The 19,509-nt window shown below is 33.6% G+C and overlaps 1 long non-coding RNA gene across 5 annotated transcripts in view; it reads right to left on the bottom strand.

Annotated features, from left to right (window-relative positions):
• Positions 1-19,509, bottom strand: part of LOC119257616 (uncharacterized) — a 200,777-nt gene that overhangs the window by 160,423 nt on the left and 20,845 nt on the right. For all 5 annotated transcript variants that reach the window (XR_008553912.1, XR_005128083.2, XR_005128081.2 and 2 more), the window contains exon 3: positions 7,397-7,434. This is a non-coding gene — a long non-coding RNA (uncharacterized LOC119257616). The remainder of the gene's footprint in view (positions 1-7,396; positions 7,435-19,509) is intronic.

The raw sequence follows: 19,509 nt of genomic DNA, 5'->3' as shown, positions 1-19,509 counted from the left end.
ACTTCAATAACCTGACACAGTAAACTCACCCAAACTGTCTTCATGTACAAAGCATAGCAATGGTATCTCAAAAATTAAGTTTATATGATATTTATGATATAGACACTCAAAAATAATGATTCAATTTATAATTTATATATTTAATATTGATTTCAATGTAGCAATGTTGCATTTCAACTATTTTCATCTAAGAAAATAAATGCTGAGAAATAATGAGAAAAATTTTCAATCTTAAGAAACCTTTGTGTTAATTATCCTATTCGAGAAGATTAATATCACAGCATATGTACACTATCATATAACCTCAACAACTAAATATAATGCAATTTTTTTCACTTTGAATTTTTTTTTAAAGATTTATTTTTATTTATACAAGAACTGGGTTACAGGCCAGGGCATGGGAGGGTGAGAGAATTCACCAGAGACAGAGCAGGGAGCAAAACAGGCAAACGACCCAAAACACTGCTGAGGGGAGCAGCGGACAAGACAGGAGAGGTCTGCCCCACCATGTGGGTATCTCCCTGGCCAGCCAGGAATCAAATCCATGCTGCAGAGGCTGCAGACAGCTTCACAGTGCTGTGCTCAACCCGCTGCACCACTGCACCACCCGGGAGGCCCCATTTTTCATTTTGAGATGAAAATACTGGAGCAATATTTACTACAATCACTAACATATTCATCAATTAACTTTGTATCAACATGTGTTTCTATGAATGCTAATACAAGTAAGATTGCCAACTGTTTCTTAAATCCTATTTCTAGATATGACTCTGATATCTGCTCTAAATTCACTGGCCAAAATAAGACTTATGACCAATGCTTAACAGTGCCTATGAAAATAGAAAATTAACTCTCTCAAGGAATTTTGATGATTATCACAAAGTCTTCATTAAATGGAATGAAACAACATGATATGTTTTAAATTAGTTTCAATTTTTAATACTCATATATAACTTCTTCTGTACAAGCAGAAAATGAACAATTTGGTATTAAAAAGCATCACGTATTCAATTTTAGTCATTCGTAGTATCATCTTAAGTAGAAATATCTTGATTTATATTTCGATATTGCATGTCATATCTATTCTCACCTGGGACTATTTCATAAATTTTGCCCTATGAGAAAAGCTATTGTTAGTGAAATACACAGAACAAACCTGACAGTGATTGAGAAAAATCAATTTCATCAGAACTATGTACCCTAGAGAAAACACAAAAATGTGCTAAAGAAAAACTGACATTGATTTATTTTTTTATCATGACACAAACAAAATGTACAATTCCATATACCTTTTCCATCTCATTCATTTTCATTCACTTTCTACTCAACAAGGAAAAATAAGACTTCTCCATCTAAATTTCACTGATCTATTTTATGTTAAAAATGGTGAATGATATATTTTACCTTTGAGTTTTATACTATGTTTATTATAGATGATGATATAATCCTTGACATTTTGGGTTATTCTTTGGAAAGAGTAAATAAATCAAGGGGATTTCAATGATTTATGAAGTATCTTAATACTTAAAAAGGAGCCAAAATAAAACCACTGAGTTCAAAATAGTACTATCAATATGTTCATTTTCATTTACTTATAACATTAGTACACTAGTGCATACAATTCTGTGTTGTTATGCTTTCTAACTATGTATATAAAAAGAGTTACATAAAGCTAATAAAAAGGGACAAGGATTCCATTATCTTCATGAATTAACTTCTGGTGAAGCAGGACTTTAAAAAAATCATAACAAATCTGTCACTCACTAAAGAACTATATAAGAATTTTATCCACGAATGACAAGAAGAAGCAGTGATGCAAAACATTTTCTATGGAAAACAGCATTTTTTTTTTTTACTGTTCATTTTCAAAGAGGTAATAACAGCAAAGTCACTAATAAACATATACTGGATGCTTAACACAGAGAGACACTGTAATAAGCATCGGAATGTTGAGGAAGTGTGGAAAACATCTGATAAATCAGTACTTTTATAGCTCACTGTGCAGTGAGAAAACAAGAACATATAATTCATTAGAGAGTACAAATTCTAATCTCAATTGGTAAACTGGTAGGCTTTTAATATATTTTTATTTTTTTTTTATTAAGCTGACATTGGTTTATAATATTGTACTTGATTTAGGGGAATAAGTTTACATTTTTCAAATGTATGCTCCTACATCAAGCTCACCATCAAAACATACATAGTCTTGAACATAAATCATGGGATCCTTTTTCCCCACTGTCCCCAACTCCAACCTACCTCCCCTTTGAGTAGCCTCAATTCTACAATGATATTTCCAGAGTTGGTTTTGCTTTAATTTTTGTCAATGGCTTTGTTGTGTTTCTCTATATTCTACAGATGAGTGAAATCACCTGGTATTTCTTATTTTTTTTTCTTATTTTCTTAACATAATACACTCTGTAGAGTTCTATCCATTTTGTCACAAATGGCAAGAATTCATCTTTCTATATAACTAAGTAGTATTATATATATATATAATTTTCTTAACCCACTGCTTTGTCATTGGGCATTTAGGTTAATTCCATAAATTGACTACTGTAATTTCTGCTAAAATGAATACAGGAGTAGATAAATCCCTTTGAATTAGTGATTTTGTATTCTTCACATAAATACCTACTATTGGAATTGCTGAATCATAAGGTATTTCTATTCTTAATATTCTGAAGAAACTTCCTATTGTTTTTAGAAAACACCCATTAAGATTCTATGAGGGTTCCTTTTTCTCCACAGCTTGCATAACTTTTTTGTGTTTTATTGTTTTGTTTTGTTTTTGATGTGGGTCATTTTCACTGGTATAAAGTGGTATGATCACTAGAGTAACTGTCACCAGCCTCAAGTTTTAGTCTTTGTAAGGTCCAAATATGTGATACAGTGTTATTAACTATAGTTAAAAAGGTACCTGTTGTACCTTCAACATTACACCTACTTATGGCCACTACCTTGGGCAAGTGTAAATCTGTTTCTGTAACTAAGAATTTGGTGCTTTGTTTTTAGATTATACATAGATAAGTAAAATCATATAGTATTTGTCTTTCTTGGGCTTATCTATTTCATTTGGTGTAATCCCTCAAAGATCATTGATGTTGTCACAAGACAAGATTCCCTCTTTCTTATGATCAAATAATATTGTAGAGTGAATGTGTGTGTTTCCACTGATGGAAACAATGTTTCATATCTTAGGATGTTTCATATCTTTGTTGTTAAATTATGTTTCAGTGAACATGGAGTACAACTATCTTTTTTGTTATTGTTTTTGCTTTCTTTGGTAAATACTCAGAAATAGTATTATATCATATGAGAAACAGTATTGTATCATATGATGATTCTGTATTTTTTGAGGAACCTCCATACTAATTTCTAAAGTGGAAGCATACATTTGCATTGTCTCCAGCAGTGCCAAAGGTTTTCCTTTTCTCCACATTCTTGCCAATAGGTACATGGAAAGATAGCCTCACTAACCATTAGGGGAATGCAAATAAAAACAATTAGCTATCAACTCAAACCTGTTAAAATAACTAATACTAAAATACAAGAAATAAGAACTACTGACAAGCCCTAATGATTGTCACTGAGACAGTATTAGATATTGTACAGATACTTCTGATACCATAATCAGAATACATCCATGTAACAGACATTTTCAAAATTATTTTTATGTTTGGATCACAGTGCTGGGATTATAAAATCATGATAAGTTAACAGCAAATAATTTTGGCCCTTCTCATCAACAACTATCTCAAAGCCAGTGATTCCACTCTATTCTAAACTCGGTATCTCTCTAAACACTTCAGTTAATAAGATTAACTCAATTAATATGTATAGTATATTCAGAAACCTAAAATATCTACCAAAAAAAGTATTTTTATTATTAGGTTAGACAAGACAGTAACTTATTGTGGACTTTTTGATGTATATTTCTTATGATATCCCACAAATCCCTATTCCCGGGAATTTAACAGCTTTGGTTAGGACTCCATTAGCTAGGGTGACTGGTTATTCTTGATTATTTCATATAAATTATTTTGTCTTAAATTTTCTTTAGCTTCTGTGTTTGAGATGCAAACAATCATGATGTTGTAAGTATAACTAAACCAATACACTCAAAGTCACATCTCCTTTCATCAAGTTGTGGTAATATACTGCAGATATTAAGCACCTCTGAAAAATGTTGGTTAGATGACCAAATAATAAATATATGGGAAAATAATGACAACAATAATTTATCGCAGTTCACATGGACCTTCTGTTCTGTATTGAGTGATATGTCAGTGGCTTACATGGAGAATAAAACTGCACGATTCATTTTAGGATAAATTTATACAGAGCAGACAGATTTCAATGCTTGATAACCAAGTATGATTGTGCTCTACAGGGAGTAATAGAAGTGTCAGTAGATGATGCCCTGTGAAGATTGGTCTAGTGGCAAAAATCTTTGCACTTCTTTGTTGTTTGCAATTGTCCTATTTAGACTATAACCTCAAACATGCATTTATTGCTAATTTGTGCTAAAGACAGCTTATAGAGTTTTGAGGTAAGAAAAATTTGGGAATGTGAAATGAAGAATCTGACATAGAATACTCCCTTAAAAGTCTAATTGGAAAGAGGAAGGCCGAGGAAAATGTAGAAATGAATAAAATATATGCTGAAATACATATTGACTTGTGCTGTACTTTCACATTCATAAAGAGTTCTAAAATGAAAGAAGTAGAACAGAAAAAAAAAAAAATTATACATGGCCCTGAACTTCCAAATGCTATCAAAATATCAGCGTAAAAACTAAGATTTTTTTAAAAATATCGAATAGGATAAAGGAAATTACGCCAAAGACCATCTAGTTAAAATGCTGAAAACAATGAGAAGATTTTAAAATACCAAGAAAAAAAATGTTATCAAATACAGGGAAACTACAATGAGATTGATGGTGGATTTCTAATCAGGAACAACATAGGTCAGAAACAATCGAACACTACTGAAGTTATGAAAGGAAAAATAAAAACTGTCAAAACTAAGTATTTTATACCTAGAATATATCCATCAAATACGTGACTGAAACAGAGATGTTTTAGACACAGAAGAAATAGAATTTATTGTCAAAAAATCTACACTAAGAAATATTGAGTAAAATATTTTTTACTGAAAGACCATGGTAAAAGTGGAAATTGAATTTGTACATAGAAAATAAAGATTAGAAATGATAAATCTAATTATAATTCGAGTCTATTTTTAAATAATTTAATGAATATAGACTACTAAGACAATAACCACAATATTATTATTTTATAAAGTTGTAAGGTATTCATTATCAGAAAGAAAATTTATGACAAAAGTAGCATAACAAATGGGAAGGCAAATGGAACTACAATGCAATCGGTTGTTAATGACAATATAAATTATTATAAGCCGATTATAATGAGTTAGGTCAAGCATTTAAGAAGAGTGAGTAAAAAGCAGTTTCTAAAATAGTAGCTAATATGGAATAATATTTTTAAATATATAAATAACTCAAGAGAATATAGGAAAAGAAGCAATTATTAAAAAAAATCAATTTAAACGTATTTCCACTCAATTATTAAGCTAACTTTGCCAGTATATAAAAATATACTTTCATGCATAATGTATCAGAGCTGGAGAATTATAAAACCATAATCACTTATATATTCACTCTGTCTTCATTTACAATAATATTTTTCATGTCTTCATTGAAAACTGAGTTCCATATTTAAACTTAATAGATTGACTAATTAAAGACATTTTTTTCAGCCTGAAGCTTAAATAATTGTGAAAGGAAAATGAATTTGATGAATCATACCAAATTCTTCAATGAAAAGAATCAAGAACTTGAAGTAAATACTCAAATAATCTTTCACAAAGTATAGGTAATACGACCTCACATGAATAAGTGAGGATAGAGAAGCAATAGAAAATAATTTAAATTAAATGAAATGGCATTGTTTCTGATAACAGAATAAAAAAAATTCCAATTACTTTTCACTGAACCATAGTACACACCAAGCACAGAAAAACTATAGGCAAATTTTCTCAGAATCAAAATTCCTCAATAAAATGAGGGGATGCAATATAGCAATTGATTAAAATATATCACAACAAAGTCTTTCATTCCTACAGAAAAATGAGATGTATATAATATTTGCAAATCAGGCAATGCAACTTACCACCACATATACAGAATCAACATATGATCACTTCAAAGGATACCATGAAAAGCTTTTAGATAAAATTCATTATGACAAATTTTTTAAACAACTATGAATCTCAGAAAATTTCCTTAATTTTATAAAGAACATCTGCAAGAGTGACATTTAAACTCATCTGTAGAGGGGAGACATTGAAAATTATTTCCTTAAGGTTAAAGATATCTATTTGCAACCGTTTAATGGTGTACTGGAGTAACAAGTCAGAAAAAAAAAAAAAAATCAAACACAGATTAGAAGGGGAGAAACATTTGCAAGAAGCAGAGAAAATGTAAATTAAATTTATAATGAGGAAATACATTCAGTGATGTTGTACTCAAGGTCAATATAAAAAACACATTATTTCAATTTGTGGTGCAAAAATTCAGACAATGACATTTCAATGACTTCATTATGTTAGCATAATATAATAATTACAATGAAATATTTACAATGAAATATTTACCTTTACATCTGCCCTACCAATAGAAATGTAAATTACTAAAAATTTTAAAAGACTTAAATGGTGAAATATACCAGATATGTATTATAGAATTCATTATTACAAATACAGCAATTATCCCCAAGTTGATATGTATTCAAAGCAATAGTCATAAAATTTCAAGTATTTATTTAGCAAGTTTATTTATTTATTTATTTATTTATTTTTTTATTTTTATTTTTTTTTTTAATAGAGGCATGTTTTATTTATTTATTTATTTGTTTGTTCATTTGTTTTTGTTTATACATGCACTGGGCACAGTCAGAAGCGCGGGAGGGTGAGAGAATTCACCAGAGCCAGAGCGGGGAGCAGAACAGGCAGAAGGACCGAAGTACACTGCTGAGGGGAGCAGCGGGCGGCAGGAGAGGTCTGCGCACCATGTGGGACCCTCCTCCGGTGGCCGGGGAGCAGCCGGGAATCGAACCGGCGCCGCAGAGGCTGCGGGCAGCTTCGCAACCCAGCGCTCTACCGCTGCGCCACCGGGGAGGCCCTATTTAGCAAGTTTAAACTGATAAGCATATTGAAGTGCAAAAGTGCAAGAAGAGACAAGGACATCTTGGAGAAATGAGAAATTTGGAGATCTTGCATTATAAATTATAAATAATACACAGTCTGGAATTATGATAAACAGATGAATCAACAAAACAGACCAAAAAAAAAAAAAAAAAAACTAGAAATGTACCTTTATCTGTGTTGCAATATGATGGCTGCTGCAGTGCCCTGAAAAAAAAAAAAAAAGGTACTTTTAATCAATGGTGATTATTTGAAAATTATCTTTAAAACCCTAAATATCTAGCTCATAGCATACATAAAAATCAAAGTCAAACCAGGCCTCCCCAGTGGCACAATGGTTCAGTGCAGTACTATTAAGTTGTCTGCAGCCTCTGCAGCATGGGTTTGATTCCTGGCTGGCCAGGGAGATACCCACATGACCCGGCAGACCTCTCTTGCCCATTGCTCCCCTCATCACTCAATATTATTCAAACCATTAAACAGATTCAAAGTGTTCCCCAAGATTGCTGACCTATTATTACAGGACCCTTCAAGTCTTGGATGATAGCTACAGAATGGATTTTATACTATTGCCTCTATAATTATCATGGAATTTACTACTATAATTCTATTTAGATACATGCTTTCTGAATTTCAAAGTGCCCTGCTCCTACCTTTTAACACAAGAGTTCCCAGCAATTAAATTCTTCACCACTGACTGTGACGCTGTGGGCATCACAGGGTGAATTGTAGTTTAAGTGCTGATTTTATTTTTTCTCTTTTTGTAATGCAAGTGCTTGACTTTGTTTTAATTGTCAAGGCATCCACTTCAAAGAACATTATCTCAAATAAGCATATTGCTTGTCACAATGATAAAGAGCCAGGCCACATTCCTCTAGCGAGACTCAGAGAGGTGTTGATTTCACCAGGTGGGTCATTTTCTCTTCCCAAGGTTTAAATTTACATTCTCATGTTTTAAATTTATCTATGAATAAAGTAAATCCATGAAACATAAGGGCCTCACCCTTGAAGCCAATCGAAACGAACTCCATGCCCTGTGTACTGTGTTTTTCTACATGGCCCTCAGTGTGTAGCCCTAAAAGTCCTCTATAATTTCCAGATCCTGAAAGCAATAAACCTATACCTTTTTTTTTTTTTTTAAATTTTCTGGTGGCTATTGCTGAAGGGCACCTTGCATTATAAGAAGCTCAACGGCCAATCCATTCTTGAGAAAAGGGAGGTGAATATGGAAAGCTCATTGGATTCCAGATGAGTGAACCCAAGCATTTTTTTAAGATTTATTTTATTTACTTATGCATATTTTATTTTGGCATATTTATGCATGTTTTATTTTATTTATGCTACACCTGGGGTGTAGGCCAAAGGTTCAGGGTGGTGGGTGAGAGGATTCTCCAGAGACAGAGTGGGGAGCAAAACAGGAGGATCTACAGAATATACTGCTTAGGGGAGCAGCAGATGAGACAGGAGAGATCTCCTGCACCATGTGGGTCAGCTCACTGGCCAGGGATCAAACTCGGATAGCTTTATAATGCTAAGACTTACCCCCTTGCACCACCAGGGTGGCCCTAGACTGCAGGCATTTCTAACCAACTGAGAGGGAAAAGCTAACACAAATTAATCTACAATAATTTCTTTCTAAAAGATTTATGTCTCCTTACTTAAAAAAATAAACATGTGGAATCCCAATACTTCCAATGTCTCATCCCTGCATAGGCAAGATATTGAATCTAAAATCTAAAGCTTTGATATATAAACATTGGAGAAACTCACACAACAACTCATGTATGGACAATCTTATGCCTGTTGCTGTAAGACCACTCAGAAAGAACATCGGCAATATTCAAACTGAAAAGTAGGAAAATGTGACTTTTAGACTGCTAATACTCTTCAATGTCTCATTCCAACATAGGCCAGATATTGAGTCTAAAATCTTTTTTTTTTTAATAAGATTTATTTATACAAGAACAGGGGTACAGGCCAGATGCACGGGAATCACCAGAGACAGAGTGAGGAACAGCACAGGCAGACTGACTGAAATACATTGCTGAGGGGAGCAGCAGGTGCAGCAGGAGAGGTCTGCCACACCATGTGGGATCCTCGCCAGCAGGCCAGGATTGAACCTGCACTGCAGAGTCTGTGGACAGCTTCATAGTGCAGCGCTCAACCACCTGCGCCACCAGGGGAGACCCTAAAATCTTTATAATATTTTTAATATTTTATGTAGAGATGGATTTCACATTGTGGCTTCTATCATTCCAGAATGCAATTAACATATGATAATGATAAAAATGCAGAAAAACAGTAATGGTCATTTACATTTGAAACTGGAAAAAATGTGAGGTAAATAACAGTCAGTGTTCCATAGCAACATGTCAGATATTCCCAATTCTGGAGTAATCAACACTTTATTGTAACTAGTTCTTTTCCAGAAGTAGATTATATTTCATTATCTATGAATCTCTGCCATAGTGTCTGGATTTTCCATTAAAAATAAGTCATGTGTGCAGTTTATTATGTTTTTCAACATGTTTCCTGTCTATAGCATATTAGAGACTTACAGATCCTATTTTTCATTTGAATTCTTATTTCAAACTGGTATTACATTCATTGATATAATTTATTTAACAACAAGTGAATTTCTGTGAACATGCTGGTTTCATTGAAAGTCTCAGTCATAGCCAAAATTAATTTTGGGTAAATGTCTAAAAGATGGGGATACAGGCTATGTAAGACACTGTTCCTAAGATTCTAAAGAGCCTTTCATCTTGGGCAAGAACACATGACAACAACTTTAAAACACTCAGTAATCTTGGGCCTCCCCTGATGGCACAGTGGTTAAGCGCTGGGTTGCGAGGCTGCCTGCAGCCTCTGCAGTGCCAGTTCGATCCCAGCCACTGGCAAGGGTCCTCCCCCCCAAAAATAAACCAACATTCAGTAATCTTAACCATAGGTGTTTAGTCATATTTTAAAATTCCCTTTTACCCTATGGTTCTTTCTTACTTTAAGATTCTTTGAAATATGAAAGTCTTGAATAAATAACAAATTTATTTTCTACATCAGTCATTCTCTTTAAGCTATGTTTGCAAACTGTTATACTTGAGTTCACTTCATCTTTCTTGCATATTATCATAATAGCTTTAAAAGCCAAAAATACTTTTAAATACCTCCCCTGTAAATCATCTGCAATGTCCACAAATAATTGCATGCATTTTTCATGTTCTGAGTTATTACAGTTAATATTCTTCAATTAGTTCAATATTATATAATGGGAGTTGTTATTTTCCAGGTTTTTCTAACCATATTATGATTTAATTACAAGTCTAATCTTGTTGCTCTGTAACAAATTCAAATCACATAGTTTAAATTTTGGTTACGGCAGTAGCCTATTTCTATACTAACTCTTGTATTTCTGTAGCATTTATCTATTACCTGCTAACAATTTATCCCAAAATTTAGTGTCATAAAGCATAAATTTGTGTTTTTTTTTTATAATGATGTGGGTTTTATAACATTATAATGATTAACTGGGATACATTTTGTGATTAAACAAGTAGGAAAAAAGATGTAAAGAATTTAAACACAGGCCTCAAATTATAGTTTGTTTTCTTTCAGTACTACAAAGATTCATCTTCAGATGACTTGTGAATGAGATAATAGAAATTCTAATAATTCATAGAAATAGAGGCAATCAAAAAGCTCTAGGCAAGTCTTTAAGTTAAATACTCAAGCACATTTTTTAAGATTATATTCTAGTACACAATAAGAGGAAACATTAGGAGATTGTGATGGTCTTTTTATGTTATATGTTTATAAATAATTCAAGCACATGGATTGAGGATGTATTGTGTTTTAAGTTGGAAACAAAGGATGAGTTAATAATTAGCAGTAGTGTTTTTAGTTAAAAAAGAAACTTAGAAATCAGATCTAAGACTTGCCAAAATTTTTAAGTTGGGATCAGATAGGACCAACCGTAAGAAGTAGTTTAGGGCCACCATGGCGGCATAGGGGTTAACTCTCAGCATTGTCACAGCTATGACCTGCCCCATGTCTGATCCACAGCCAGAGAGCTAACCCACATGGCACAGGAGACCTTTCTTGTCTTGCCTGCTGCTCCCCTCAGCAGCGTATTTCAGTAGAACTGCCTGTTCTGCTCCCCACTCTGGTAAATCCTCTCACCTCCAACACCCCTGGCCTGTATCTTAGTTCTTCTATGCATAAATAAATAAATCTTTTTTAAACAGTTTAGATTCCATGAATCAAAAACAAGGCAGATTATGTTAGATGAAGATAAGTCAGAGATACAGTTGCCCTCCAAATATTCAAGATGTAATCCACATGTTGAAATTTGATTAGGTAAATCAAAAATTATAATTTATTATCTGTGTAACTTGACATATGATGGGAGGCTTTCTACTTTCTTTCTTCCTGAAAATATTAGCATCAAACTATTAGATGCATGTCAGAATGTGTCCTTTCTTTTTCCTCATGCATCTCTTTAGAATATTTGCTTGACTTTATATCTTGAATTCTTGTGCTACGAGCTATATTTTTTTTTTCCTCAAATGGAACCTTTTGTTTTCCAATTACAGAGATATTTTGTACCAATTAAAACAAATCTCACTAGCAAATGTCCATGGAAACATTTCAGATAATCAATAATTTATATTTTCAAAACAAACACTGCTGACATTTACAGCACGAAAACTACTTAATTGACTAAAATCATTTAATATTTTTAAACAAATGGATGAAAAGATTCACATTTATATAAATCCTCTTTCCATCCGGCATCAGGAGGTCAGCAGAAGCATGTCTGCAAACAGTTTCAGAGTATCTTTGGGCTATTTTCAGCTATTTAGCTTTTGTAACAGCTACTACTGTGTATTATCTAACAAAACTCATCAAATTTGATCAAATCTCAACTTTACCCCATTTGTTTTTATCAACATGAAATATTGATAAAACCAGTGGGGGTCTAGTTTGAACCTAAAAAGGATGGGAAACATCTGCGGTATTTTCTTCTGGGTATATTGACAAAACTTGTCTTTTTTTCCCTACTCCTAAGCAAGGCAAATTCCTTGACAAAGAGAAAAATAATATTAATAGTTGCTGTCTATGTATTGTTACAAATTCAAACTACAGAAATGTTCAACACCCCTAGGATTTATTCTCACCACAATTCTAATGTATTAAGGGGAAAAAAAACTACTACCAAGCTTCTCAAGGAATTGATGCTGGCCACATACTGATCAAAGAAATTTAGAAAGTCCCTGTGGATACACTTTAAGGATGTGGACATTAATCTATATCCAAATGATAGCCATTCCTCCTAGTTTCTCATCAATTCTAAAGAATAAATACACCAAGCACTGAAACATCAATAATTATTGGATCATTCTTCTACTTATGTGAAAATATCAATAGTGAGAATTATTAAAATCAACATTATGTTAACAGCACTAATACCAATGCTTATTTCTCACATATCTAATAGATGGAAAGACAGAATTTTTTCCTTCTTCAGAGATTACTGACATACATGTAAAAGCAAAAAAAAAAAAAACACCTTATTCATATTTTTACACTTAGAACTTAGTTTAGAACAGGATGTGGCAGGGTCTCCCCTGGTGGCACAGGTGGCTGAGTGCAGTGCTATGAAGCTGTCCGCAGCCTTTGCAGCACCAGTTCAATCCCGGCTAGCTAGGAAGAAACGCATATGGCGAGCAGACCTCTCCTGTTGTGACTGCTGCTCCCCTCAGCAGTGTATTTCATCAGTCTGCCTATTCTATTCCCTGCTCTATCTCTGGTGAAACCTCTCACCCTCCAGTGAATCTGGCCTGTACCCCAGTTCTTGTATAAATAAATAAATATCTTTAAAAAAAAATCCTTGGGAAAAAAAAAAACAGGATGCGGCAAAGGAGCTCACTAATTCTGGAAGAAATAGTGGAACAGATGAATGAATGAATGAATGAATGAATGAATGAATGATTATTTAAGTATACTTGGTATCAAATTACTTCAGTATCAAATTATCAATTTTCAAAGAATACCATAATATTATTAAAGCAAAAGGATTGTGATGACTAACTTTGCTACTTTTTTTTTTTAATAATTGGGCAGAAATAAGAAAAAAATCTTAGTTTAAAGTGAACATTTTGAGCTATTTTCTATTTTATTTAAATAACTTGGACACTTCTAATAATCTCTCATAGTATGCCAGTTTTGTATAAATTTAATTATAATTGGTCTTTAAATATTTTGCACTTCCTTAGTTAAAAAAGAGATATGTTCATGATTAATTGGAAGGTCATACCAAGTAATTTTTAGTATTGAAAAAATATCAATGAAAAAGAATCTTTAAAAACAATGAGTTAATGGGTCATAATTTGTGAGTTGAATTAGTTATATAGAAGTATGGACAAGCCAATTGCAATCAGACACCAGAGTTTATCTAAAACAAGCATTACCATTTAAGGTTACAGTCATTTGTGCTACTTTTTTTTTTAAGATTTGTTTGTTTGTTTATTTATTTATTTATTTATAAGAACTGGGGTATAGGCCAGATGTGCGGGAGGGTGAGAGGATTCACCAGAGACAGAGCAGGGAACAAAACAGGCAAACAAGCAGACTAACAAAACACACTGCTGAGGGGAGCAGGGGGTGAGACAGGAGAGGTCTGCCGCGCCATGTGGGACCCTCGCTGGCTGGCCGGGATCAAACTGGTGCTGCAGAGGCTGCGGAAAGCTTCACAGCGCGGTGCTCAACCGCCTGCGCCACCAGAGGATGCCCAACTTGTGCTATTGAAATAAGAAACAGGGTCTCCCAGGTGGCACAGCGGGTTGAGCGCCGCACTATGAAGTTGTCCACATCCTCAGCAGTGCCGGTTCGATCCAGGCTGGCCAGCAAGAATCCCACATGGTGCAGCAGACCTCTCCTGTTGTGCACGCTGCTCCCCTCAGCAGTGTATTTCTGTTGTCTGCCTGTTCTGCTCCCTGCTCTGTCTCTGGTGAATCCTCTTACCCTCCTTCGCCTCTGGCCTGTACCCCAACTCTTGTATAAAAATAAATAAATCTAAAAAAAAGAAATAATAAACAACAGTAATATGACAGTGAACTTAGTCAAAATAGAAACCTCTTTCTTCCTCAAATAGAATCTAAAAGCAATCTTATGCTTTTATAATAGGATGCCATCTTATTGCAATTATTACTACCTGATCTGACATACTTAGCATGTTAATTTTCTCCAGATTCTATTTAGATAATAGAAAATTGAATAAAACATTGATTGCTATTACATACATTTCTTAGAACGATAACCCCTAACTTTTAGCTCGTTGCCCATGTCTTAGTCACATCACTATAACCATTTCTAAGATAAGTCTTGGATCTACAGTGCTTATTCTAAGTGTTCATGCATTTAGTAAGGCCAGGTTTCTATACTTCGAAGGAAGAGAAGAAAATAGTCTGTGGGAGACACAAGAAGTTTTAAGATAAATATATACTTTCTGTCTTTGGTGTAACAAGATGTGTTGACAATACTAATTCCCAGGTTCTGAGCCAGTGGGCAGATGAAATCACATACCCAGTTATGAGGGTTAATCTTAGATGCCAATTTGGCCCTCTACTGACTGAGATATTTAGTCAAACATTCTACATATTGCTATGAAGGATTTTTTTAGATGAGATTAATATTTAAATCAGACTTTTTTTAAAGCAGATTATATACCATGAAATCATTAAATCTCATCAAATCAGACCTCCTCTAAAGAGGGAATTCTGCCAGCACATTACTGATCAATTCAAATTGCAGCACCAATTCTACCTGGTGTCCCTAACCTGTGAGCCCAGCCTACACATTGAATTTTCCTCCATTATAGCATAAACCAGTTTCTTAAAATTTCTTTCTCTCATAAGTTATACACCTCCATACACTCTATCAGTCTATATACCATCTATCCATCCATACCTCTATATACCTTATATATCACTCTATATCACCTTATATACCATTCTGACCCTGATTCTCTGTAGAACTCTAACACTCATATTCATACATAAATTACACACACACATTTTATATATATGTGTGTGTGTGTGTGTGTGTATAATTTAGAGCTTTCTGAAGGAAAATAGCTAAGTCATTATAGAGAAAGTGAGACCTCATGAGTAAGTTGTCTGAGTAAAGAAAACAAAATGCTTTCCATAAACTAGAAAGGCATTATCCAATGCCATATGACAACTAAACCCTTGAGACTGACTTTTTTGCAGAGATGTTAGAGGAATAGGAAACAGTAGATTCTCATCAAAGGACTGAAAGGTCGAACTAGATGGAACAATAGTAGCAAGGGGGAACTCTCCCTGTGTAGTTTCACATGTTTCAGAAGATTATCCTGTTTTTCCATGTCCATGACAAAGTTTCAAAAGCATCCAGATGAAAGCATGTAAGACTAAGTTCTAAACTCTGAACACATACTTCTGTAATATGCCATTATCCAATCATGCCAGAATAGCAGCCCAGATTCAACTGGTGAACACAAGGTTGAGACTCAAGCACAATGTGTTCACCATAAGATCCAGGTCAGATCCAAGGCAGAAAAGTAGCTACAAACAACCTGACCAAACTGCTCCTCCTCCACACCAGTGCTGCATGATTACAAATCTCTCCTGAGACTTATCCCTCCAGTGGGAAAAGAAAACTGAGGAGGACATCTACCTCCCCCAACACTGCTGGTCATGCCTTAGGGGCTCCACTCACAGGAAGAATAGGGAAACATGACAGATCTCAACACCAGGATATATGCATCAAAAAGTTAAGAAATTAAAAATTGCCTCTAAGTATGTGGAGAAAAGGGAATCTTCATGTAGAGATGTTGGAATTGTAAACTGGACAGCCACTATGGAAAGCAGACTATAAAGGCCTCAAAAAAAAAAAAAGATATCCAAAAGAAATTAAAACACTATGCTGAAGAAATTATCTGCACCCCCATCTTCACACCAGCATTGTTTACAATAGGCAAGGCATGGAAACAAACTAAGCATCCATAAATAAGAGACAGAAGATCATGGATAGATCCAGTGAGACAGATATACAAAGAGCTGCATGCCCTCAGGGCATTATACTAAGTGAAATATGTCAATAGAGTGAGACAAATACTGTTTGTTATCATTTAAATGTGGAATCTAAAACACAAAAAATCCCAAATTCCGAAAAATTGGATAAGATTCTGGTTACTAGAGGTGGGGTGTTGAGTAGGGGAATTGAATGAACTAAAGATATAATGTACACTATGATCACTTGAGTTAACACCACTACAGTATCAAATTGTCTGTGAAATCTTATATTATTTAAAATATAGTTAAGCATATAAGACTCTTCACACATATATTTATAGATTATCTATAAAATGTGCAGGTTATGATTTAATAACTAGTAAAACAGTTACATTTCAATGGCAATGGTTGAAAGTAAAGGTGAAAATAAATCCCCAACTTTCTGCTAGTTATTGTTATTTCCTAATTGTGAGACACTGATCAAATTATCTACAAGGTATTGAGACAGGATGAGGTGATACTGGCACAAATTAATGATTTTCAAAAGTTAAGAATTAGTGTGTAGTGTGTTGACATAGAAATATTTGAGATTCATAATTGATGCTGCTAAAATTATTATTTTGGACTTACCCAAACTATATTTGTATTATATATGAATTACTGCTTTTAATTTTGAGGAAATAATGAAAAACTACATATATAATTTATAATTAAAAAGACAATTTTTTAAATTTTAATTATTATTACCATTGATTCCACTATTTAGTCAATTGATTTTATTAAATTACTGTTAAAATGAAGTTTTATAAACCAATTAATGATCCTATGTGTTGACATAAGGGCTTATGTCTCAGTACTATGAAGCTATTAGCAGCCACTGCAGCACAAGTTCAATCCCCTGGGTTAAAGAGCTAACCCACATGGTTCAGCAAACCTCTCCTGTCTTGCCTACTGCTCCCCTCAGCAGTGTATTTCAGTAGATCTGCCTGTTCTGCTCCCTACTCTGTCTCTGGTGAATCCTTTCACCCTTCCCTTTCTTCCCCCCATACCTCAGGCCTATACCCCAGCTCTTGTATGCATAATTAAATCTTTAAAGAAAAATAATGTTCCTATGATTACTAAAGAGATAAATCTCACAATTCCATTAGTACTGTATTTAAAATTATCTGTTGGGCTTCCCCTGGTGGCACAGCAGTTGAGCGCTGGTCTGCAAAGCTACCTGCAGCCTCTGCAGCACCGGTTCCATCTCCGGCCACCGGAGAGAGTCCCAACATGGTGTGCAGACATCTCCTGCTCTGCCCTCTGCTCCCGTCAGCAGTGTATTTCGTCAGTCTGCCTGTTCTGTTCCCTGCCCTGTCTCTGGTGAATTCTCTCACCCACCCGCAATTCTGAATGTACCCAGTGCTTGCATGAATAAATAAATAAATAATAAATAAATAAATAAATAAATAAATCTTTTAAAAAATAATAAATAAAATTATCTGTGTTAATACACATAGGTGTGTGGAAATATGTGTAAAGTGGAAAATATATGTCACAGGTCTCCCTTTCCTAGTTCTACTTTATACTGATTTCACCCAAGAAAATGGTTTTTATTCATTTTAATTATTTTGTCAGTGAAAATACTTACTGTGATTTGATACTTGTTTTATTGTAATTTTCTTACCTCTCAGTTACATTAAAGAGAAAAATAAAAACATTTCACAGAAACGGAGATCCATAGTTAAATGTAACTACTGCATGCCAAACATTTTAAGTTCTTACATAGAAACTGTCTCCTCTAAACAAATCATTCTTGTCAAACAATTAGCAAGACTGGCCTTGTATTTATTAAGATGGCTATTTTATATCACTCTATTATTTTACTACTTGTTTTAATTCTTTAATATCAAATGCTAAATTTAGTTTTTATCTAGATATATATAATCATATTTTAAAATTGCTATTATTTCATGTTCACTGTTTTGCTTACAAATATGTTGATGCCAGATGAAAAACTTGTGTAACCATACATACTTAGTATGACAAATAATCAAAGAGATTTTCCTAAACTACAAATTAATTTTTATAAACTTACATAATGGAATTTGACCAATATTCTCATTTGATGTGTGGTACTTTAATATGTTTAAAATTTGCTTTAACCTCGGTATTTTAGACATTTATATTGGAATGCAAGGAGCAAAGAGTGACTAAATCAAATATGTATTTCAAATAAGAATATTGCACATTGCAGTCAGGGAAACATAGCTTTTATGATAATGCTTCAATTTTTATCAAAATTGGTCCCCTTCCTAAAATGATTCCAGTCAATTCACCCTACTCATTAACATGAAATATATGAAGGATGTGTGTCTCTTAGGAACCCAATAATACTTCTGTCCCTCGAGAAAACATCATCTGAATACTAAGATTTGATGGCTGGGTAGTCAAAAAAAATTGGGGTGCATGTGGGAAGGTCTCATTTTAATTATTCAGAAATAACTGTCTAATGGTTTGCAGTGGAATTTTTACAACTTATCGAGGTCACCTTCATCTCTTACATATTAATTGAATTTTTTTCATACTTGTCTTAAAGCATATAGGAGAACATTTGAAGGATCTTTTACACACACTCTTGGTACTTAACTATAATATAATTTCACAGTATACTGAAGAATGTGCTAGTTCAATAATACAGTTAATAAAAATGTTACATCATAGAATTAAAAAAGATTTAAATCAAACAAAAATCATCATATTTCATTCAGTGCTTCCTTAATGGTATTAGATAATTGAGACCTGCTCATTCTAAAGTTAAAAATACAATTTCCTCAAGGAATAGTCATCTGGAATAGGTTGAGCAAAAGGTAAGTTTGCATTTTGTCCTTTGCCTCCATAAATCAATGAGACCATAATAATCTAGGGTATTAAAATACAGTATCAAATGAGGCTATCAAGTAACAATTGTCAAGCTTGCAATAGCTGAAGTTCCAATTTGTTATGTATACAAAAATTCTCCTCACCTTTCTACATTAACCTCCTTTACTTCCTTTTATCTTTCCGTCTGAAAATTTTACTAGTATCAAAAGTATATGTCCTCCTGCCAAAAGCCACTAGAGAAAACAGAATGACCATTTAATTGGGGTAACAGAATGATCACAAAATATGTTTGCCATATAGAAAAAGTGAATTGCATTCAAATTTTAATTTAAAAGTATATTCTCTGACATGAAAATTTGTTGTTTGTACA

This window comes from Talpa occidentalis, unplaced genomic scaffold, assembly GCF_014898055.3.
Source record: "Talpa occidentalis isolate TD23 unplaced genomic scaffold, MPIMG_talOcc4v2.1 talOcc4.4, whole genome shotgun sequence".
In the NCBI taxonomy this organism is placed as follows: Eukaryota; Metazoa; Chordata; class Mammalia; order Eulipotyphla; family Talpidae; genus Talpa; species Talpa occidentalis.
Note: the sequence above shows the minus strand (reverse complement) of the source record. Positions and strands in the feature narration are given on the sequence as shown.